Raw genomic sequence first — 25,950 nt, forward strand, 5'->3', positions numbered from 1 at the left:
AGAACTCCTAACATATTAGTGGGATATTAGAGAAATTCAGAGCATAATTTATAGACTCTTCACAATGGACAATGTTTTCCCTGAAACTTGACCTTTATTTAAAGAGTGTTCTATGATTGGATTGATGCTGATCATTGGTCCCATTGACATGTTACTGTGGCTTTAGACGACTTATAAACTAGTACTTAGGATAAGAATAGTATCACAGACAAAAGGAACATGTGTTACATTACCAAAATAACCTTTTATAAACCTGTAAGTAACATATTGTAGTGTCAATTTTATATATTACATAATGAAAACATTTCTTTATTTAAATATAGCCCTCTTGGTACATATTATCTAATAATGCTTTTTTATGTGGCATACAAAAATATCTTTGAGTTGACTAAATATCATATATGATAAAATAATCAATTTTAACATAGCAGAGTATTTATTACTTTGTCAGAGTGCTTATTTTGAATTTGGGTAATTAACTCAGAAAAGTGTATTCTTTTTTCTCAGCATTAGTTATGATCAGTTTTAAAACATTCATATACAAGAAATCAGACCTTCATTTGCTGAATTAAATGAAAAAGAAAATGATTACTTTCAAAGACAGTACTACATCTTTATAATTTAAAAAATTTAGTACACCTCCATCTAAAAAAGTCCTATATATTTTTTTTCTTTTCTTTATACTTGAATTACTGAAATTGGCTACTTAGTTTCTAAAATTTCTCAGGTAACAATCAAGCAGCATTTTAATTTTGTGCTATTGTAGTTTTCATAATCATCTTGAATATTTAAACAGGAAAAATGTTAACTTTTGAAAATATAGTTTATTTAATTAAAAAGGACTGTAGCTAAGGGGGAAGTATGTAATTGGTGATTCAAGAATTTTACTTAGAGGAAACGTGGTTGGAAAAAAAATTGTCATTCAAACTGGATTTGGAGCATGGATGAGAAATGCCAATCATGTAGGCCAATGCAAACCCCTTGCATCCATGGAAAATTTTGGTCCTCCTATTTCTGGTCCTGGTAATAAATAACTTGTGACATTTTGTTATGGTGGAGGTTAAATTTTACACTTACGCTTTACTTACATTGAACATTTCAAAAAATTTTAGAAACCAGTTGAGTTATACCCTACTATATACTACAGGTTCATAATCTTTAATAATTTAGAACTGATTCAGTTTTCTATTTTTTCTCATGGGTTTCTGATTTCTTGACCACTGTTATTATCACAAGCAATTGTATCTACATGTACACTGTAGAATGAAATTAGATTTAATTATACCAAGAAAGGCTTTATTCCCAATTAGTAATTAAGAAAGTTTTCAATTTTTTGATTATTTATATTTTTTAGTTAGCCTCATCAATAGTGGGAGGAATTGTAAAAAGTTAGGGACAGAATGGGTCTAGAAAACAACAAATGTTTTTCTTTTCTTTCTTTTTTTTTTTTTTTTAAGATAGACTCTTGCTCTGTCACCAGGCTGGAGGGCAGTGGCATGATCTCAGCTCACTGTGCAACCTCCACCTCCTGGGTTCAAGTGATTCTCTTGCCTCAGCCTCCCAAGAAGCTGGGACCACAGGCACACGCCACAATGCCCGGCTAATTTTTGTATTTTTAGTAGAGACGAGGTTTCGCCATGTTGGCTAGGCTGGTCTTGAACTCCTTACCTCAAATTATCTGCCCACCTCGGTTTCCTAAAGTGCTGGGATTACAGATGTGAGCCACCACTCTGGGCCATAACAAGTTTTTTAGTCATTTAAATTCAAGTGTTTTAGTCATTTGTTTTTAGGGCATGGTTTCTCAGCAATAGTGCTGGTGGCATTTTGTTGTGTCTGTGCTATGAATTGTAGGACGTTTAGCAGCATCCCTAGCCTCTCTCCTCTAGATGCCAGTAGCACCTCTACACATTGCCAAATGTCCCATGGGGGCAAAATTGCCTCCAGGTGAGAACCGCTGCTATAGGGATATGAGATTACATGTGTAGTCCCCAGTGAAATGGTATGTTACAGAAAAAACAGCTACTTATAGATACCCAGGAAAAAAACAAAAAACTCCAGCACAAGGGATGCACCTTTCCTTGGGCTATTAAATATGTAACTGTTTGTACACTATATTTATCTGCTAAGGCTACCAAAACAAAATGGCATAGATGGGGTGGCTTAAACAATTAAAGTTTATTTGTCAGATTTCTGGAGGATAGAAGTCTGAGATCCGGTGCCAGAGTGTTGGGACTGTGGTGAGGGCTGTCTTCCTGGCTTGCAGATGGCCATCTTTTCGGTATGTGCTCGCATGGTCTTTCCTTGGTGCATGCACATAGGGAGAGAGAGAGAAGAGGGAGAAAGAGAGATCATGCAAGCCCTCTGATGTCTCTTCTTCTAAAGACACTAATCCCATCATAAGGACCCCACCTCATGGCCTCATCAAAACTCTCATCATCTCCTAAAGGTCCTATCTCCAAATATCATCACACCGGGAGTCAGGGCTTCAATACATGAATTGTGGAGCAGGGCGAACAATTCAGTACATAGCACATACTCTTTGTGCTCATGACTGTTTAATATTAGCAAGTTCAGTTGTGGAAAATTAGAGAGTTCTACTATATATTTTTTTCCAGCATTAAATGCACATTTCAAAAATTATTCTTTTCTACCATATGATTTCAAAATTATTACATTGGCTTAATTCTTTTTTATTGCTGGGTGGGTAGATTTCACGAAGCATAAATACACTAAGAAACTGAAAATAATAATTTTGATTTAGGAATATATATTGATATTGTTTGGGTAAACTATTCAGATTATTAATTGCATTTCTAATGTGAATGTATTTTCGTATTTTATAGCCACACTTCCAATTTATTCCTTCTTTTTAAAAAGAAAACAATAAGCTGTTTGTACTCTTAGGAACAATTTTAAAAAGTCAAAACTTATTATCTCTGAAATATTTATGCATTATTTACCTTGGTGAGATTTACTGTTTTCAACAGATCAAGATAAAAATAATCACTTGTAATTGTTTTACTATGTCCAAAGGGATATTAAATGTTAGAATATTAGAGTGTCCTGGGATTATGTGCTAGGGCAACTAATTGGAGAAAATGAGACATACATTCTGTAGCCAGAAGTTTGTAGTATGGTAAGCAGAGAGGAAACTAGTTCACAGTATGGAACATCTACTCCCAACTGTTCTATAATAGAACAAAATCTCCTCTGCTTTAAATAAGAAATAGAACAAAGGAAAAATCTCTTCTCTTCATCTTCCTGGGGCCTTAGCTTTCTTTACTTGAGGAGAAGAGTGAGTCAATATGGTGATATGAAAAATTGGGATATGAGTTTCTTGTTCTACCTCTAATCTTAATTGCCTATGTGACCAGATTTAGGTATTTTTCTCTATTTGGGCATTGGTTTCTTCAACTGTCAAATAATACCACCGTATGTTTTGGTCTGTTTTGTGCTGTTCTAACAAAATATCACAGACTGGATAATTTATGGTAATTTATAAAAACAGAAATATATTTCTCACAGTTCTAGAGGCTGCTAAGTTCAAGATCAAGGAGCTAGCAGGTTAGGGCCCATCTCTGTGCTTCCAAGATGGTGCCTTGAAAGATGAGGGAAGGAATGCTTGTCCTCACATGATAGAAAGGCAGAAGAGTATGAATCTGCTCCTGCAAGCCCGTTTTATAGCAGCTTTAGTATATACATGAGATGGAAGCCTTCATGATCTAAACATCTCTCCATAGGTGTCACTTCCCAACACTGTTTGGGATTAAGTTTTCAATGCCAGAATTTGGGGTGACATAGTCAGACCATAGGACCATAACATTAAAAATATTACATATTTATCAATAGTGAATTTGATAGATTATAGCATGTTTATATTTATATAACTGTATGATATATATATTTTTATAGCTATGTTGCTTATAAAATTATTAAGTGGAGGCAAAAGCAGATTTTAGAACAGCATATTGTATAACATGATGTGAAAAATATATATTGTATAGATAGTCTAGAATAATTATTTATCTTTGAGAAATTAGACTGTTCAATTTCTGCTTTAATTTGGTAATGTATCATTTTTAATAACAAATATATTACTTGTATAATCAGAAAAACACCAGACTACTTCTTTGGAAAATAAATGAAGAATTTCAATGTGTTTAATGGTTTTCATTCTGTGATCAGTGTGTGTTGGGGGAAATAAGGGCATCAGAGGGATCCTGTAGATTTCCATTCCCCACCCACTTAATGATAGTAGTCCTCATTTCATTGTTTTTTGCATGTCATTACTTATTACATTATCATTTCAATCAATAAGCAGTTTTTATTTAATGCATATCATTATACTCCATAAGATTTTATTTGATGAAAAACCACAGCTGAGAACAAAATCAAGCAAACAAACCAAAACACTGAACAAGATGATTGTTAAGAACTACTGTGAACTATTAAACAGGGTGGGAAATGAGAACAAAAGCTATGACATACACCTCAGTGAGAATTATTACACATCATGGTGATTGGAGAGAATATTAGCTAATTGAGGGCATGGAAAAGAACCAACATTCAGAATCAAAAATAAAAGGAGGACTTTTTTGATAATTAAATGTTTGGATATATATTTTAAAATATAGGTTCTATTTATGTTGTAGAATATATTGGACTTTTTGAATATTCGAAATACATCTCTCTTATCCAACAGAAAGATTTAGGGATTTTACTAATTTAATTTATTAAGATATTTAAAGCATAGCTATAGATTTAGACCAAAAGTCTAAACATAATAGCTAAACGTATGCATACTTAATCATAATTAATTATAATAAAAGGTATTTTAAATATTTGCATCATAAGTTTAATTTATTACACTTAATGATATAAAACAGAGAAATATTCTTCTCACTTCTGAGAAAGTTTCAGTGTCTTTCCCTCAGCTATTTAGTGAAGGTTATGTTGAAGAATGCCACATAATTTTATTGCTTATATGATACTGAAGGGCACTGTAAATATTATCCTCAGGTGACTAAAATAAATTTGAGATATTTGTCATAAATGTTGATGGTGAAGTGTAGTCTTGTGTTTTGGGGGGGATGGATATGTTCTTGTAAATGATTATTAATCTTATCAGTGGTTTCAAAAATCTTATAAATGGTTTTACACTATGGATGATGAGTGTGTACCATAAGGCATCAGAAATTGAAGAACGTATATTTGGTATTTATTAATAAATTCCTTCAAAATATTTTTTAAGTAAGTTACAGTTAAATTACAAATGAAAACATAATAAATTTAGTTAGTTCTATGACTGTAAAGAGAATAATTTAATTGTCCTAATTAAGGTTAGTAGACGGTGCTGTGAATTTACTGTTTTGATTTGGATGACAATTTACATATACACTTTCAAAAATGTTAAACAGATTTGTATGGATAATCACACTACTAAATGTAAGTTGTCAGCAGTTTATATTTCTGAACTTTTAGAGTTTCTACCATTCGGAATTTTCCCGTTGGACACTTTTATTTGTTTTCTAGCTGATCTGGGTAAAATGTATCAGATACAGCTTTTTATGTCTATTTCTGTAAAAACATATGTTTTTTGGCTGGGCCTGGTGGCTCACGCCTGTAATCCCAGCACATTGGGAGGCCAAGGCGGGCGAATCACGAGGTCAGGAGTTTGAGACCGGCATGGCCAACATGGTGAAACCTCATCTCTACTAAAAATACAAAACATTAGCTGGGCATGGTGGCGGGCACCTGTAATCCCAGCTACTCCAGAAGCTGAGGCAGGAGAATCGTTTGAACCTAGGAGGCGGAGGTTGCAGTGAGCTGAGAACGTGCCATCGCACTCCAGCCTGGGGGACAGAGTGAGACTCTGTCTCAAAAAAAAAAAAAAAAAGTTTCTATTTAAAAGTCCAGTTCAAATGGGTCACCAGAAAAACAAAATAGATTTTCTGAAAAAGTAAGTTTATTAGCCCTCTGTAAAATAAACACTTTAATAACAGCCCTTAATAACATGATTTAAACGAAAAAGCAAAACAAAAATACTTATTATGTTTTCCTTCATAATCTTCCTCTGTTTACTAACATTACAACATCTATACTTTTCAATGCTAGTGAAATTTAACAGTTACCTCTGTTTACTAACATTACAACATCTATACTTTTCAATGCTAGTGAAATTTAACAGCTACCTTCACCACCACATCTTTTTAAGCAGTAAGGGAATACATTGACTGTAGGAATAATGTATGACTATTATCAGAGGCAAAGATTTAAAACATGTCGGTAATGAGAGACTCTTTCCTAAGAAGATTTTTTTGTGGGTCTGAATTCTAAATGTAGGTTACGATTAAGTTTTAAACTTCACACACACACATACACACACACACACACACACACACATTTTTCCCCACACACTTTAAAATTTTTTTCAATTATCACATTTTTTAATTACCTGTCCTTTAATAAACAATGCATTTTTAAATGGAAGTGTAACTAGGAGATCTTTCAGTTATGGAGCTGAAACACTCAAGGATTCCACCACACATTTTTATTTTGAGAGTTAAGTTTGTGATCTTAAGTCAGAACCTTCCAACTAGCTGTAAACTGTTTGTGTTTCTAAAATTTGAGGTACTACTTATTAATGTATTCAAATATAGATTTCAAAATAGCAATGAGAGCATAGTTATTGTAAAGACAAAGACATGGTACTTGAGATACTTAAATTATGTCAGTTAATAGTAACCATTTGGAGTATTTATTTGTATTTAAGATTCAAAACAAAAGAATAGTGTGTGAACCATGAGCTCTCTATTTTGGGGGGGATGTTTGGACATTTTAGTTTATAATTAAATATTTTACTGAATTTTAATAATATCTTCAAAACTGAACTTTATTTTTTATTTTAAAATGTTAATTTTACTTTTAAAATTAAAGCACAATTAAAAAATAAATGTTACATCAAGAGCACGATTTAGTAATTACCTATACTGTGTCTTTTGCAGACTCTTTTTTTATTAAACAAATATTACATTTATTAAAATTTACTTTTTACTTTTTGACATATAGTTTACACAAAGTTAAATAAAAGTTTTAACTAGCTTCATTTCTTTTCTGGCCATTATTAATATTAATTTATTGCCATATTATTATTTAATCCTATGTTTTTCTTTTAGAAGAGGACAGTTAAAAATAACCTTTTCAGGCATCCATTATAATAGATACATCATTGATTTGAACACTTTTTCCTCCCGTAATGTAAATATGAACTCAAGAAAGCCAGGCCTCATTAAAAAAATGTTTAAAAACATATCACTTTTTGTGCTTTTCAACCTACTTTGTTCTCACTCAAAGCAAATATTGAAAATTATATTCTTACTTGAGTGTAAGTAAGCATATAAACAATCATGTTTCTCCAATCTTTTCAAATGTAATTTACTTTATTAATTGTAAGGCAAGTTCTCGGCTCATTTGTTAACAATTGAATAGCAAAACATGGGACTGAATAAAGGCACTTGTAGAAATGATGATTTTTTAAAAAAATTGAAGGCAGTTGAAAAACTGAAAGTGTATCATTATGTGTAATCAGGTTACTATGCATAATAAAAAGGGTGAGCTAAAAATAAAAGACTAAGAAATACATATGGCTAACTAGCACTTTATCAGAAATCTAGAGGGAAGAGTAATTTTGATTTGATTTTAAAATACTTTCAGAATTCAAATTGAATAAAATGGTATGCCCTTGATGCTTTAATAACAGAATAATTCCTGCATGATAAGAGAAACATTCTTTGTGCATGAAAATCATATCATGAATTTATCTTAAAAGTAATTCCCCACTTGCTCTACATTCTATTATAATTTATGGTATTATTTCATGCTAGTCATTTTAGAATAGAATATTACAGCTCCATGGATGATTTACATAGAAATGGACAGCTGTAAGTACTTTCAAATCCTCTTTCTTTTTCATATTTAGGAAACATTATGAACAGAAAAGTAATAGATTAGGTATACTTAAACATTATTAAAGTGTCAGGCTACTTTCCTTCTTTTTTCAGGAGAATTAATTGCATATATTCCAGAAAAGGCTTATCTCAGCAGTGATTACTCTCCTAGTCAGCTCTGTGAGACAGATGTAGAGTGTGAATGTGACAGTATCCTATGATACATAATGGGGATTGCCTCCCGTTTCTTACACACTCCAGTACCCTGATGAAGAGCTGCCAAAAAGATACAATCTTTAATATTCAATGGAATTTGCTGTAGCAATAGTACATATTTGTTAAAAAGTCTTTATCACAAAGGGTTGTCATATTGCAGTACAGCATGGATATAAGAAAATAATTGCTCTATGATTTAAATGCCAATAGGAAGGTGTTTTACCTTTAAGGCATAAATTGAGTTAAAAATATTCCACCATATTGTGATCAAATTAGGCATGTAGTTGAAATTAATTTATACATAAAGTTAAATAGTTGAATATTTTGGATATTTTAAATTTATTACATAAGCTATGTCATACAATTTACAAACTATCTTCTTTATTTTATACTTCTTTTGTTATACTAATCAAGATTCCAGTACCTAGAGTAATTTAACAAATGCAACAATTTAAGTAGTCAGTGGGACATAATGATAGCCAAAGACTTAGAAAACAATATATAACACATGTTCCTGAATTATCATGGAAATTAATAATATGCAGAAGGGAAAATATGTGTTTTTTGTGTGTGTAACTGGGCCGTCAAAAACAAAATTATAGCAAATTTGGTTTAAAGATGTAATTGGCTTTTATTGACAATTTATGAATTGGTGGCATCTCATGTAAAGATTTACAAAAGGTCCTCCTCTGGGCATGGCAAAACAATTGTTTTTTTGTTTGTTTGTTTTGTTTTTGTTGTTGCTTTTTTTTTTTCTTTTGAGACGGAGTCTCGCTCTGTCACCAGACTGGAGTGTAGTGGTGCAATCTCGGATCACTGCAACCTCCACCTCCCAGGTTCAAGCGATTCTCCTGCCTCAGCCTCCCGAGTTTTTTGTATTTTTAGTAGAGACGGGGTTTCACCATATTAGCAACGATGGTCTCAATTTCCTGACCTCGTGATCCACCCACCTCGTCCTCCCAAAGTGCTGGGATTACAGGCGTGAGTCACTGCGCTCAGCACAACAATTGTTTTTTATAAGGTATTTTGAATAGGAACAAGGAAACAAGCTAATACAAAAAGTGGATTGTTTAACATCCGGTTACTTCATGTTACTCTCCTTGTAAGAGTTAAAAGTGGAGGAAACTTCCTTATTATGCCCAATAAAAACTAGCTTGTTTGGGATTTGGCTATCACCTCTACATGATTTCTTGGAAGGCCAGAAAAATAAGTTACCTTGAGTTTGGTGACATGGAATCTTAACATGAATGACTCCATTTTGGTTCAGTCTTTTGGAGTCTAGTACAGAAGCTCAGTCCAAAACAATGGCCTCCTCCTTTATTTAACAGTATGTATATAAATAAACATGTAATGTTCTACTTCACAATAAAGTATGTTTAAAAATTTGAAAGTCAGTCGGAGCCGGGGACTTTGACTGGAGCAAGTGTTAACATGATGAAGGAGTGGAGTGGTATCTGTCCTCAAGGAAGCAAAGGGAGATAGGCTTACATAATTTTAATAACAATAGCCACTAGCTACTGAGCTCCTAACCTTTGACAGGTACTGTGAATGCTTTAGGTTTATTATTGCCTTTACTTTTTATAATACAATTGAGAAATAAGTATTATTACTCCCAGTTCATTCATAATAAACTAAAATTCAGGGGGATTATGTGATTTGTTTAATTCTGCATAATACATGACAGTTAAGATTGAGAGGAATATCTGTCTGACTCCATGCACATGTTATTTTCCCTATTACATCAAACAGATTTATAAGTTACAGAGAGATTACAAACATATTAGTGCTATAAAATAGGATAACACAGTTCACTTTTGCTACATATCAATACTGAAATAAAAATACTAGCTACTATTTATGGATTGGTTATCATTCATCTGGTAGTAGCAGTCAGACTTGGGTGGTCAGGGCAGAAACTCTTGTGATAGTGTCACTGGCAAAGCCGGTCCCCAGAAGTGGGGGGTCTTTCCCTGTTCAGTGTTACAAAGCCATTATGTGAAACTGAAAATGAACTTCAAGCAGTTCAGACTTTATTTGATGGCCATGGAATTGAGAAGTGGGAGCACAGCTCACAAATCAACTTCTCAGCTCCTGAGAGCTGGACAGTCACAGATAGAAGGCTACTTGAATTAAGGTGTTGAGCATTAAAAGCAAGAGGAGGAATATTCATGCAGTTTCTGGGAATAGGCAGAGAAAATCTCAGAACCAGAGTGCTGCCTTCCTTTTATGGATTCTTCTGGTCATTGTCATGATGATTAACTGTCATGGCACTGATGGGACTTTCATTTAGCATGGAAATTAGATTACAATAAAGTTAGAGTTTCTTCAGAGGTCAAGTGAGCTGCCATCTTGGATACCACTGGTTTCAACTGGTCTGGTCAGGTTGGGAACTTCAGACTGCAGACATCCTGTTCTTACAAATTAGGAGAGTCAAGGTGGGGTAGTAATTTAGCTATGCTCTACAGGCATTACACTGGGTAATGATAACAAAACAGAAAAATTTATTTTAGAGGAATCACCTATAGCCACTTCTTCCAGCCTTGGAAGTGAGAATGGTGGGTTTCATCAAAAAGGGCATAGGGCATCACGGACACATTTAATGTCATTTTAGTAATCATGTCCTGTTTCATGGACACTCTTTATATTTGAGTTAAACACATTATTACTTGTAAAATCATGACAGCATTATCAGAGAGATGAAAAGAGAACAATTTGAGTATCTTATCTAAAAGCTGTGTAGGGGAGGGAAGAATTTTCTTTTGCCCTCTGAGAGTTTAATAATTGAATCGGTTAAATAATCTGACAACGGGCAGATTAATAGGAGAATAGTTACACAAATTTATCATGTGCACCAGAACATTGCAGGAGAGACAAGTGAATACCCTAAAACCAAGTGAGATTTATCATTCTTATATACCCTGTTATAGAGCCAAGGGGGAAGGGGATGTAGGCAATTTATAGGACAGTAAATGGTTTTGGGAAAAATGAATGGGCCCTCAGAAGAATACATGGTGGTTTGTGACAAAGTTGGTCTGTGTGTGGTGCTGACTTCTTGTCTTCTGTCCTGTGATAAGAGTTAATCTTCCCTGGTTGATGCAGCCCTCGGGGAGAGGATTGGCAACAGCTGTATTACTTTCAGAGGAGCTGTCTTTAGCCAGATAAGGGGAGCTCTGAGAAAATGTCTGCCTATATCCAACATACCTCAAGTGCTCTCAATTTGAAGTAATTAGCATACCAAAGTGGCATATTTTGAAGTTGCATTTTTTGAACTCTTTTCGGCTGAGAAAGCAAATTTTTTATATATTTTTATAACATGTGTGAATGCAATATCTACATCCTTATCCATAAGTCTATTTTATATCACTAAGAAATCTCCCATAGTCAGCCAAATACAGAGTGAGAGAATGGTCAAAAGTGAGGAGAAGCACTAAATCCAAACAGCAAGAAGTATCTCATGTCTTCTGATGAAATATTTTACTCAGTGGATGAACAAAACAAGAATGAATGGGTGGAGATTGTTTTTAAAAACTTAGTTTCATCTCACTTTACAACTCTTTGAGCTATTCTAGGACTATTATAGTTTCTGTAAGGAATAAAAAGGAGGATTTTACCAGTTGTAATCCCCACTAGAAGCTTGAGCTTAAGTGTTTTTCCTGTGTGTTCCCTATTTACCGTCAAATGTGGCTTTACCATTACTTGTTTTTCTCTCTCATTGGTGGGCTCCTTAATGATAGGGGCCTTGTTCTCCTATAGCCTCAACATCTAACAGAGCAGGCAATTAGTAAATATTTGAAGGAATGTATAAAATTTATATTGTATTTTTTGCTCTTACATTTGTTAGGAGAACTTTTAGAGAATAAAGCAAGACAATGTCACACTACTAAATTATATAGATGAAAGATAGAAATGAAAGGGGAAAGAAAGACTGTGAGTTTAGGTATATAATTTCCTGGAGGAACCGCTAGATGCCAAACAAGCATGTGGGGATGTCACCTAGGAAACTTAAATACAAAATGGGTATCACCATAAATAATAGCAAGAAAATAAGTGGAGGAAAACAGAGCTATGAAATGATCCAAAGACAAGTAGTCAAGAGAAATTATAGAAGTAAAAAGATAGGGTAAAGTTAAAATTGAGTCTAATCTAAAATATTCTAGAAAACAAAGAAAAACTAAGGAAACAACATTCAACAAAACCATGAAAACTTTTCAAAAATTTAGGAAGTGCTAAGATCATCTGCTTCTCTTCATTTCACCAGAAAAACATCTTAGTGAAATAATATAATTTAAAGCCTCTCTTAAAAAGCTGATTTTTTAGATAGAATGGTTTATAATGTGAACAATCCATAATAGAAAATGGCTATGGGCAGGAAGTTAATGCGACTGGAGAAAAAAATGGCTACACTAAAACATAAATACAGATGAAAGAGTAAAAATAAATTTAAAATGCCAAACATGTTCAGAACCTATATTGATGAAAGTATTGTTAGTGGTGGTAGAGATCCAAGTTACCATGAGTTACCAGCAGCCTGTCTGTATGGGTTCATAGTAACTTCAGTCCTTGCCGCCTCAGAAAGAATTTGACTGTGGGGCATAGAGCAGAAAAAGAGACAGAGGCAAGTTTCAGAGCAGGAGTGGAAGTTTCTTTAAAAAGTCTTTTGAACAAGAAAGAAAGGAAAATTTGCTTGGAAGAGACCCAAGTGCACACCTGAAGGTCTGCGAGAGAGTAGATGACAGCAAAAAAGAGATCTTTAACCTTGATCCTAGAACTTTATAGGCTGGTCTCTTTCCCGTAATTCTTTCCTTAGGGTGGGCTTCCTGCATGTGCAGTGCTTTCCTTACCTTTTGGAATTGAGCACATTCAGTGTGTTTAGGGAGTTATATGCATGCCTATCTGAGGCTTCCTTCCTTTTTCCAGTGACATGTGTTCTTGAAACATCACACTTCGCCATTTTGACTGTTAACACTCATGCCCAAGAAGCTGCTTCTCCCTGAGGCCTACATTCAATTAACACTTCTAATGTTAGCCTATGTGGACCATCAGGAGATTCTCTCCCTGACAGCCAAATTATCATTTCTAGAGAGGCAATGCGGTAATTGCCAAACCATCACCGCACATTTCTAGTGAGTGGGGGAGAGACCTCTCCTGCCCCGCTCATGCTTAACTACAGCATAAAATGTTGAGAAGTATATGAAGCAAATAATTGTTCATACTATGTGTCAATATTATGCTATGCCATTTACTTGTGTATCTTACCTCACCCTTGGACATACTTTTTTCTTTCATATTGAGGAAACCAAGGCTCAAAGATGTTAAATAAATTTCTCAAAGCTGCAGAATGTGATTTAAAGAATCTAAGCATATGCAAATTAAATTTTACTATGTTTGCTATGGAGAAGCAAAAAGTGCTTCAGTGTAAGTTTCCTTCACTCAAATTATTTCCCACTGTTAATAGCATACACAGACTTGTGGAGTGTGAGACTGAGAGGAACAAAGCAAATAGAGACCAGTCAATTTGATGGTTATGGGGATTTCTGAGCTATTTAAGTTCAAAAAAATACCGTGTTCAGTTACAGAAAATGGTGCTCAGTTGCAGACTGTATCGTACCTTTTAACACCTGATGTGTACATCCCATGTAACGGAAAGGGCGATAATAAAATGGGGATTCAAAGGAAATAATATGGCAGAATAAGATCTGTAAGCACGATCTTATTTTCTTTCTTCGTACAGAATACTTACAGTTATTGAGCCTTCCAGAAATTGGAAGTTACCTAAAGCCACTCAAGTTTCCTTAAAAAACAAAACAAAACTGTCTGTAGTTAACTTGATATGCCACTTTTCAAATGTTTCTAATATTTATTTTATTTTATTTTAAAGTATGTTTTTCATCTGCATCTACCAACATTTATTCTTGGGCTTTTAATTTTACCTTTTTCTGGCCGGCCTGGTGGCTCACGCCTGTAATCCCAGCACTTTGGGAGGCCGAGGCGGATGGATCACGAGGTCAGGAGATTAAGACCATCCTGGCTAACACGGTGAAACGCCGTCTCTACTAAAAATACAAAAAATTAGCCACGTGTGATGGTGGGCGTCTGTAGTCCCAGCTACTCAGGAGGCTGAGGCAGGAGAATGGCATGAACCCGGGAAGGGGAGCTTGCAGTAAGCCGATATGACGCCACTGCACTCTAGCCTGGGCGACAGAGCGAAACTCCGTCTTAAAATTAAAATAAAATGAGATGAAATAAAATAAAATAAAATAAAATACAATAATTTTACCTTTTTCCAAACTAATGTAATTGCTTACAGCTCATATTTGAGCATCTAAATGCAATGCTATTAGACGTATTTGCCACTTCATATGTAAGGCCTCTTTTACTGTGTACAGTATTTATTACCATGGAGCCATGAGACCAACCTGCAAGGCTCTAATCTCAGTTCAGCTATATGTTTAGAATCACTGTGTGCTGTTCATACATGGGATTTGCCCCCTGAGCATATTTTATTTAAATCTGGTTGCAAGACATTTTTTTTTTCTTTCTTCATACATCATTGATAACATCTAATGCTTTGTTCAATAGCACCTGGAATTTTCATCCAAGATGACAGCTTAGGGAAATTGAATTTTCCCAGAAAGGTATCTCCAACTAGAATATAGTTTTAATTTTGCCAAGCTGAAATAAATCATACCAGATTGTTTTATTCTATGCAAGACATCTGGGAGACTTTTGCTGCAGTCTACAGAATCTCATGCCATTGTGAAATGTTTGCCTTATGGACAACACAAGGTCTGGGGCATAATAGTGCGTGTTTGCTCATTTCTAGTGACTCTACTTAATTAAGTCTAGAATACAAGCATAGAGACTCTGCTTTGTGAATCTGATGCTCTTGTATATGACTTAAGGTTATGTCAGGATTTGGGGAAAACATTCTCATTTTGGTAGCATTCCCAGCATTTTGAGATAGTTTGACTTCTGTTCAGACCTGGCATGAGATTTTTGATATATGTGCAAATTGTGTGACACTGTTGGGTAAAAAATTCTTAGGTACAAATAAAGTTGACAAGTAGGACTTCTGTCCATCCACATCCATGCCCCACATTCCCTGATCTTTTTAATAACGACAAAAACATGATCAGTGTGCACACAGAACAGAAATTTAGATCAAACTAACCTTTGGGTCTGGCATCCTAATGAATGTATTAGTCAAATGTCACAAACTGCACAAAAGCTTTTGTATTAGAAAAATAAAAAAAACAAGCTTAGAATGGATGAGCAGGGGCATATTCTTCTGAGCTCCCTTGACTCACAAGCTTTGCTTTGAGAGTCACCTTTCCCCCTCCTGCCCTCTCTGACTCACTCTTGGAGTTTCTGGTACATAATTAAGACATATGGACAAATTCCCAAATTCTAGGGCTAAGAATACCAGCAAAGGTGAATTTACTATGAAAATAAATGAAGTTTAAGTTCATGAAGCTTCACCTATACCCATCCCTTCCAAGACTTGATTTTCTTCTAGGAAGTTGTGGTATGAAGCAGCAACCACAGCCACACACTAGAGTGTGTGGGCCACAGAAGTCCTGATTTGAACCCTGGACTGGGTGGAGTCTTGGAAGCCCACACTACCTTCATGTCCCTCAGAACCCTCAGAGGTAACATTCCTCTGGTGGACTTCATCAAGTGTTCATCCCCTAACTTTGACTCCAAGGAGAATTATCTAAATCAGATGTTGCTCTGTTCCCTGTTCTAGACCATCGCAACAAAACTGCTTGGCCACTTGTCCACTGTTTTTCTCAAGAAACAAGTAACTTCACCGAGCAAAAATGTACCAGTGTGGCATTTGCAATGATCAGTTCAAGCTGAAAATAACTTTTTCTACCACTAATAATAAAAACAAAATTTAATCAACCAAATCAGAGGCCACACTGAATCATCTTTCTACTATCTTTATAAAAAATATTGTAAAAATTGCTGTCATATTAAGAAGCAATCAAAGCATACAAAGCCAAAAATAAGGAAAAACAGTATTATAGATGACTCACATTCAGTTAACCATAAAAATGAAATAATACGCTTTTCTAATTATAATTTTTATTTCTGGAATTTGTCACTTTTAAATAATTTGTGATTATTTTTCTTCTAAGTATATATTTATCTTTCTATCAAAGTTAACAAAAAACAAAATATATGGGCACTAAGAGGCACTCTAGAGAAAGACTGAAATTTTTTTTGAGTATTTGAATTACCCATAATTACAAATTTTAGTTTCTCATTATTCACAATACATTTTATGTCCCTTTGTTTGTTTTGCTTAGTTAGATAGGATGGAAATCTTGGCTTTCTGTCATTTCCTGTGCAGCCCTCTGCAAATTCTTTTCTTTTCCTAACCTATTTCTTTATCTGTAAAATGGAGATCATAATACCTACTTCATCATATTACTATGTTAAACAAAATGTTTTTGAAGTACTTAGTACAATGACTGAATACAAACAAATAATAAATAGTAGGAAAGTCTATGTTGATTATACTATGTAAAGTGAGTATAAAAAAATCATGAGACAGCAGTGTAATATTCTAAGACATTGGAAGAGTTTAAAAGAACAGTTTTGGAAAACTGGGTTCGTACTTGTATGTATTAAAATTGAGATGCCCATGGGACATCTTAGTTGAGATAGCTGTTAGATATTTGGATTGCAGGTCTGGAACTTAGCAGAGAATTACAGTTATAAATTTTTAATTATCAATGTATCAGAAGTAGTTGTAACCATGAGTAAGGATGATATTATGTGGGACAATGTTTAAAGCAATGAGAGGATAGATTTGAGGATAAATCCCAGTAATGATATTTGGTGCTTAGTTTTTTTAGAATTATCAAGGAGTATAGAAATTGCATATTAAAATGCCCTGCATAATTTCTAGCACATAGTAGCTATTCTGTACACTTTATTGTTTATTCTTATTAATTTAAGCAATTCAGTAGAAAAAAGAAAAAAACCCAATCTTTTTAGTCTATCAAAATTTAAAGGAAGACTTCTAAACATTAACATAGTAATGTTGTATATCCCATATAAATCTATATAAGAAAATAAATCCTATAAACTAAGATACTTTTAAAATATAAGAATATGAGTACTTTTTTTTAGTGAATGTGATCTTCATGGAATTTTTTTATTATTAGAATGGAAGTGACCCTGGAAGCTTTCTTATTGTATTTATTTAAAACATTCCAGTTGTCCAATTTAATTCAGTTGTCTAATAATTAAAATAAGTTGTGCAAATACGTAAATTGAATGAACTGTTTTCTACTATTATGTACATATTTGAATTCAATTTATATGATCTGCTGGATCATTTTAAATAATTTATTAATATGTATTTAAATATAAATATTTCATAATATTTTTAATAATGTTTGCATTTCTTCTATATTGCTAACTTCTTTGAGAAATATTATTATGATCTTTGTCCAATGAGCCTATTATCTAGATTGAGAATCTAAACAAATACAAAGGTAAGCAATTAGCATCATCTAATAAATGTCTCAGTTAATTCTATCACACACTTAGATAAGTTTATCAAACATGTGTAAGAACATAATTTAATTAAGCAGAGCATGTTTCAGTAAACAAATGTGAGTGAGCTTTTTATAAAGTTTCAGATTCAACTACAGGTTATGAAACAAGTGAAAACTAAATATGGGATAGGGCATGGAACTGTACCCTCCCCATGTGTTACATCTATAGAGCATATGCCAACTGAACTTGCTACAGCTTCATTGTTGCATCGTACCCATCAAGACCCAACAGTGGAACTACAAAGACAGGTGATTTGTTTCTAGAAAGCAGGTCCTAAGCCCTGCTTTAAGTGTGTTTATCTGGAAGGAGGAGCAAGAAGAGAAAGCCCACATCTACAGATCAAATTACCCTAAAAGAGAGACTTATTGGAAAGGCTGAGCTTTCATATTTCATCCTTTTGCCCAATCTTACACCAAGTAGTTAAGACACTTCTCTTCTGTTGTTGAAGTAAAGGTGCAGAAGATAGAACAAACTCTAAAAATTCTTCTCCCATTCTTCTAAAAGGGTAGAAGTTCATACTTTAAAATTTAAGATGGGGACAGTAGAAGAGAAAGAAAATGGTTCCCCCAAAGAGAAGTATAAAGGACTGAGACATGAATTGTATCTTTATTCTCTCATCTTTTAGTCATTAGTCAATATTCTGGTCTCTAAGTTAGTAGATGGGATTGAAGTTAATTGTAATAAATTAATATAATAATGTGACTGTGTAATTATAAAAATATAATCAAGTAAATATAATACAATATACGTTATATAATCCATATAATGTAGCATTTATTTTATAGCATTCTTTTGATATCTGCTACTTTAGTAACTTGCAATGTGTTGTTTTATTACATCTGCTGTTAAAATGAACAGCAATTATTTATTTTCGTAGATAAGAGAGTGCTTTATTTTAGTAGAGAGAAAAATTTTAAATAGTTCTACCAATGTCTAATATTAAATGTGTGTGGGCGGAGAAGAATGAGGAGAAAGGTTGTATCTTAATTCAGAATTAGAAAGGCGACAAAATAACCATTTTCTATTACAAAAGACGTTAACTCTATGACATTAATTTCACCATGGGAAATCTGTAATCTTCATTTTAGAGAAATTAATTGGTAGCAGTACTATTTATGAAGTGCTGTGTGCTCAAATCCTTGAAGAAGTTTCCTACATTATGATTAGCCTAAGATGTCTAGCCTGGAGTGTTTCACATTTTTCTAGCTTTGTGATTACATCCTCCCACTAGGTATCTAATGAACTGAAGTAGACCGCCCTGAATTTCAGCAAATTCAGGAGTAAAGTTTTATGAGTATTAAAAAATAATTGAAAATGTCAATATTCAAAATGTTTCATAGTTCATATATTTTATGTCCTCACTACAGTGCCTATGCATATAGCTTAAAGCATATCAACAGAGGGAAAACACTATATTGCAGCAAGAAGCACCCTCATCCATGAAAGTTGTAAGGCTCCTTACTCTTTTTTTTTTTTTTAATACTTATAACCTTGTATGCAAGTCACTGTGAATTTTGCTGGCAATTGTGGCATTTCTCATCAGAGTAAATTCTTTTTCAGGCTGGTAAAATGGCATCTGAATAAGAAGGCAGAAAAAAAATTTCAACCTCTTAAAACAACTTCTAAAAATTGCAAGTAGACAGTATCATGTATTGCATAATAGTTACATAAAGCAGATTACCTAAGATTCCCTACAGCTCTAAAACACCATGCCCTGACATGTTCTGATTGAGATTTTTACCTGTATTCTACAGATACTGAGTCAGCAGCTAGAGTAAGTTGTCACTAAATGATGCTTTGCCTGCAGTTCGGCAGATATGATCAGTATCTGTAAACCTTAGTAGCCAATGTAGAAGCTTGAGAATGGTATGTCTTCTGAAAAACAAAGTTTATTAAAATATTAGTTTGTGACTTAGATAACTCACTCTTAAGAAAGCAGGAATGTGGCAGCAAGGGTAGAAACAAGCATAGAAGACAATGCTTAATAAAGAAGAAAATATTTGGCCAGGCACGGTGGCTCACGCCTGTCATCCCAGCACTTTGGGAGGCCGAGGCGGGTGGATCACGAGGTGAGGAGATCGAGACACTCCTGGCTAACACAGTGAAACCCCGTCTCTACTAAAAATAAAAAAATTAGCCGGACGTGGTGGCGGGTGCCTGTAGTCCCAGCTACTCGGGAGGCTGAGGCAGGAGAATGGCGTGAACCCTGGAGGCGGAACTTGCAGTGAGCCGAGATCACTCCACTGCACTCCAGCCTGGGTGACAGACCGAGACTCAGTCTCAAAAAAAAAAAAAAGAAGAAGAAGAAGAAAATATTTTGCATGTTTTCCCTGACATAGTCTGGGTCAGGAAACATTTTATATTAGAACTGTTTATTAGGGCAGTTTTCTTCTTTACCTCTGCTTCTCTCTATTCTATAGACTTTCAAAAGCTAGGTTGAATCTTTTCACATTATAAATCAAGGTGAAGCTGTATTATTCCTCTTCTGAGTGTTGTCCTGGTACTCTGGAAGTGTGTCTGACTCTCATTCATTATTTCTAACAATAAGCCAAACTCCAAAGTAAAAAAATGTGGTTTCTCTTCTCAGTTAATTCTTATAAGTTGCCCAATGAATGAGAATTTGGGCATGACTCACAAATAGGAACTTCTTGTGTTCAATCTACATTCTGCTGTCTGTCTCTTTCATATTTCCCTTTTCCTGCATATTGACCTATTTAGTGATTTCTCTGTTTTTTTCCCATTAAAAAACAAAGCTTGGCATTAGTTTATGCTCAGTAAATGTTAATTACTCCACCTCATTAGCCTTGACTGGACCAATTTGTTAGTCAACATAGCTTATTCTCACCAGTTTCTTATTCAAAACATCTTTAAATAAAGCAAAATTATTTTGAAAGCAAAAACATATATTTTCTTCTGTCTTTTAAAATGACAATTGTTCATTACATTAATAATCTCATTAAAATTCTTTTTATTTTTTCTTTGTCAAGAACAAGTTAGACAGTGGTTTTTGTATGCTCAAATTTTAATTTCTTGATTGTTGAGTTCTATGGCTATCTCTTGCTGTTGAAATTTGATAGAACTTCTCAGGGAGAGAGTAAATAAGAAAGTAGCGGGAATGTAGACACAAAAATGGGTACAGAAATGATTAGTCCAGGGATGAAGCAACATCTGGATTATACAGGAAACCAGTCTAATTTAATCAGCACTGGAGTCAGAAAGGGAAGGTGGAGGAAATTTGGGAATGTTAAATAGGGCATGGGTTTGGATGTGCAGAAAAGAGACTGTAGTAATTGACTTGACGTTTCTGATCATCAAAGAGAACCATCAGAAAATGAAGCAGGAAATAGTAAGAAATGGGCTCAATGTCAGGAAAAATAGCTCCCTCAGGAAAGAGATGGATAAGAAGGATGCAGTTCACTGGTAACGTATAGGCAGGGATTCTCAGGGAACTAATGCAAAGGGAGTGGGTCATTCAAAGAACCCTCATGGTTAGAGTAACTGTATTCTGGTTTGTCCAAGACAATGCCAGTTCACAAAGTCATTCTTGCATCATTATTAATGGTTCCCTTTCTCCCAAAAATTTACAGTTTTTATCATGTTTGTAGTCAATACTCAAAAAACATGTGTGAGGAGGCTTTTGCTTATCAGAACTATGAAATTGCTTTTAGGTTGGCAGAGCATATGAAAACCATTTCTAGACTTAGTTTGAAGGGGATGACATCTCTTGAAAAGAGTCAGCACAGGTTAATAAATAAGTGCAGGCCCTTAACAGCTGCACTGGATCGTTTAAGGCCCAACTTTTCACCACTGATTATTTGTATGACCTTGGGTAAGTTACAAGTTACCTAACCTCTCATTTCTTCAGTTTTCTCATCTGCAGTGCAAAGGTGATAATAGTATCTACTTCATGTAATGTGGTAAGGCTTAAATGAGTCAGTGAAAAAAAAAGTGTGTGTAACATTGTGGCTATTTACTGCTAAAGTGATTCCTTTCTGCATCCAGTAAATGTAATTCCTACGGATTTTCAGGTGGCTCTTTGATCTGCTGGATTAAAGTGTGGTTACAGGAGAAACTGGTAATAAACTAAGAGTTAGGCCTGAAATAGTTTAAAGCACTTTTCAAATGCAAAATATTATTAACCTGCATTAATTTATGGGTTTTTGGTATCATTTTGCTCTTAATGCTTTAGAAAATGATTTAAAATTTTTAAGATTTGACTCATTCTTAAGATTAATTTTTTTCCTGTCTCAACATCAAAGTATTTTCTAGAGGATTATATTTTTGGTGCATTGTGGAACTTTTCTGATTTTACAACATACAACATAAACAGAATCATTCTCTCATACCTATTTGTCCCTTCCTTCAAATTTTGCTGGATTTTCCATATGTCTTATTATTGTTTTTTTTCTTTTATTATTATTATTCTTCTTCTTATTATTATTATTATTATACTTTAGGTTTTATGGTACATGTGCCCAATGTGCAGGTACGTTACATATGTATACATGTGCCATGCTGGTGCGCTGCACCCACCAACTCGTCATCTAGCATTAGGTATATCTCCCAATGCTATCCCTCCCCCCTCCCCCCAACCCACAACAGTCCCCGAAGTGTGATGTTCCCCTTCCTGTGTCCATGTGTTCTCATTGTTCAATTCCCACCTATGAGTGAGAATATGCGGTGTTTGGTTTCTTGTTCTTGCGATAGTTTACTGAGAATGATGATTTCCAATTTCATCCATGTCCCTACAAAGGACATGAACTCATCATTTTTTATGGCTGCATAGTATTCCATGGTGTATATGTGCCACATTTTCTTAATCCAGTCTATCATTGTTGGACATTTGGGTTGGTTCCAAGTCTTCGCTATTGTGAATAATGCAGCAATAAACATACGTGTGCATGTGTCTTTATAGCAGCATGATTTATAGTCCTTTGGGTATATACCCAGTAATGGGATGGCTGGGTCAAATGGAATTTCTAGTTCTAGATCCCTGAGGAATCGCCACACTGACTTCCACAAGGGTTGAACTAGTTTACAGTCCCACCAACAGTGTAAAAGTGTTCCTATTTCTCCACATCCTCTCCAGCACCTGTTGTTTCCTGACTTTTTAATGATTGCCATTCTAACTGGTGTGAGATGGTATCTCATTGTGGTTTTGATTTGCATTTCTCTGATGGCCAGTGATGGTGAGCATTTTTTCATGTGTTTTTTGGCTGCATAAATGTCTTCTTTTGAGAAGTGTCTGTTCATGTCCTTCGCCCACTTTTTGATGGGGTTGTTTGTTTTTTTCTTGTAAATTTCTTGGAGTTCGTTATAGATTCTGGATATTAGCCCTTTGTCAGATGAGTAGGTTGCAAAAATTTTCTCCCATTTTGTAGGTTGCCTGTTCACTCTGATGGTAGTTTTCTTTGCTGTGCAGAAGCTCTTTAGTTTAATTAGATCCCATTTGTCAATTTTGGCTTTTGTTGCCATTGCTTTTGGTGTTTTAGACATGAAGTCCTTGCCCATGCCTATGTCCTGAATGGTATTGCCTAGGTTTTCTTCTAGGGTTTTTATGGTTTTAGGTCTAACATTTAAGTCTTTAATCCATCTTGAATTGATTTTTGTATAAGGTGTAAGGAAGGGATCCAGTTTCAGCTTTCTACATACGGCTAGCCAGTTTTCCCAGCACCATTTATTAAATAGGGAATCCTTTCCCCATTTCTTGTTTTTCTCAGGTTTGTCAAAGATCAGATGGTTGTAGATATGTGGCATTATTTCTGATGGCTCTGTTCTGTTCCATTGATCTATATCTCTGTTTTGGTACCAGTACCATGCTGTTTTGGTTACTGTAGCCTTGTAGTATAGTTTGAAGTCAGGTAGTGTGATGCCTCCAGCTTTGTTCTTTTGGCTTAGGATTGACTTGGCGATGCGGGCTCTTTTTTGGTTCCATATGAACTTTAAAGTAGTTTTTTCCAATTCTGTGAAGAAAGTCATTGGTAGCTTGATGGGGATGGCATTGAATCTGTAAATTACCTTGGGAAGAATGGCCATTTTCATGATATTGATTCTTCCTACCCATGAGCATGGAATGTTCTTCCATTTGTTTGTATCCTCTTTTATTTCCTTGAGCGGTGGTTTGTAGTTCTCCTTGAAGAGGTCTTTCACATCCCTTGTAAGTTGGATTCCTAGGTATTTTATTCTCTTTGAAGCAATTGTGAATGGGAGTTCACTCATGATTTGGCTCTCTGTTTGTCTGTTATTGATGTATAAGAATGCTTGTGATTTTTGCACATTGATTTTGTATCCTGAGACTTTGCTGAAGTTGCTTATCAGCTTAAGGAGATTTTGGGCTGAGACAATGGGGTTTTCTAGATATACTATCATGTCATCTGCAAACAGGGACAATTTGACTTCCTCTTTTCCTAATTGAATACCCTTGATTTCCTTCTCCTGCCTAATTGCCCTGGCCAGAACTTCCAACACTATGTTGAATAGAAGTGGCGAGAGACGGCATCCCTGTCTTGTGCCAGTTTTCAAAGGGAATGCTTCCAGTTTTTGCCCATTCAGTATGATATTGGCTGTGGGTTTGTCATAAATAGCTCTTATTATTTTGAGATACGTCCCATCAATTCCTAATTTATTGAGAGTTTTTAGCATGAAGGGTTGTTGAATTTTGTCACAGGCCTTTTCTGCATCTATTGAGATAATCATGTGGTTTTTGTCTTTGGTTCTGTTTATATGCTGGATTACATTTATTGATTTGCGTATATTGAACCAGCCTTGCATCCCAGGGATGAAGCCCACTTGATCATGGTGGATAAGCTTTTTGATATGTTGCTGGATTCTGTTTGCCAGTATTTTATTGAGGATTTTTGCATCAATGTTCATCAAGGATATTGGTCTAAAATTCTCTTTTTTTGTTGTGTCTCTGCCAGGCTTTGGTATCAGGATGATGCTGGCCTCATAAAATGAGTTAGGGAGGATTCCCTCTTTTTCTATTGATTGGAATAGTTTCAGAAGGAATGGTACCAGCTCCTCCTTGTACCTCTGGTAGAATTCGGCTGTGAACCCATCTGGTCCTGGACTTTTTTTGGTTGGTAAGCTATTGATTATTGCCACAATTTCAGCTCCTGTTATTGGTCTATTCAGAGATTCAACTTCTTCTTGGTTTAGTCTTGGGAGGGTGTATGTGTTGAGGAATTTATCCATTTCTTCTAGATTTTCTAGTTTATTTGCATAGAGGTGTTTGTAATATTCTCTGATGGTAGTTTGTATTTCTGTGGGATCGGTGGTGATATCCCCTTTATCATTTTTTATTGCATCTATTTGATTCTTCTCTCTTTTTTTCTTTATTAATCTTGCTAGCAGTCTATCAATTTTGTTGATCCTTTCAAAACACCAGCTCCTGGATTCATTTATTTTTTGAAGGGTTTTTTGTGTCTCTATTTCCTTCAGTTCTGCTCTGATTTTAGTTATTTCTTGCCTTCTGCTAGCTTTTGAATGTGTTTGCTCTTGCTTTTCTAGTTCTTTTAATTGTGATGTTAGGGTGTCAATTTTGGATCTTTCCTGCTTTCTCTTGTGGGCATTTAGTGCTATAAATTTCCCTCTACACACTGCTTTGAATGCATCCCAGAGATTCTGGTATGTTGTGTCTTGGTTCTCGTTGGTTTCAAAGAACATCTTTATTTCTGCCTTCATTTCGTTATGTACCCAGTAGTCATTCAGGAGCAGGTTGTTCAGTCTCCACGTAGTTGAGCGGTTTTGAGTGAGATTCTTAATCCTGAGTTCTAGCTTGATTGCACTGTGATCTGAGAGACAGTTTGTTACAATTTCTGTTCTTTTACATTTATTGAGGAGAGCTTTACTTCCAAGTATATGGTCAATTTTCGAATAGGTGTGGTGTGGTGCTGAAGAAAATGTATATTCTGTTGATTTGGGGTGGAGAGTTCTGTAGATGTCTATTAGGTCCGCTTGGTGCAGAGCTGAGTTCAATTCCTGGGTATCCTTGTTGACTTTCTGTCTCGTTGATCTGTCTAATGTTGACAGTGGGGTGTTAAAGTCTACCATTATTAATGTGTGGGAGTCTAAGTCTCTTTATAGGTCACTAAGTACTTGCTTTATGAATCTGGGTGCTCCTGTATTGGGTGCATATATATTTAGGATAGTTAGCTCTTCTTGTTGAATTAATCCCTTTACCATTATGTAATGGCCTTCTTTGTCTCTTTTGATC

At 34.9% G+C, this 25,950-nt stretch overlaps 1 protein-coding gene across 10 annotated transcripts in view; it reads left to right on the top strand.

The window, feature by feature from the left end:
- The window catches only part of CCSER1 (coiled-coil serine rich protein 1), a 1,459,661-nt gene that overhangs the window by 673,628 nt on the left and 760,083 nt on the right, over positions 1 to 25,950 (top strand). The gene's annotated exons all lie outside the window — the stretch shown is intronic.

Source organism: Pongo pygmaeus, chromosome 3, assembly GCF_028885625.2.
Source record: "Pongo pygmaeus isolate AG05252 chromosome 3, NHGRI_mPonPyg2-v2.0_pri, whole genome shotgun sequence".
Taxonomy (NCBI): domain Eukaryota; kingdom Metazoa; phylum Chordata; class Mammalia; order Primates; family Hominidae; genus Pongo; species Pongo pygmaeus.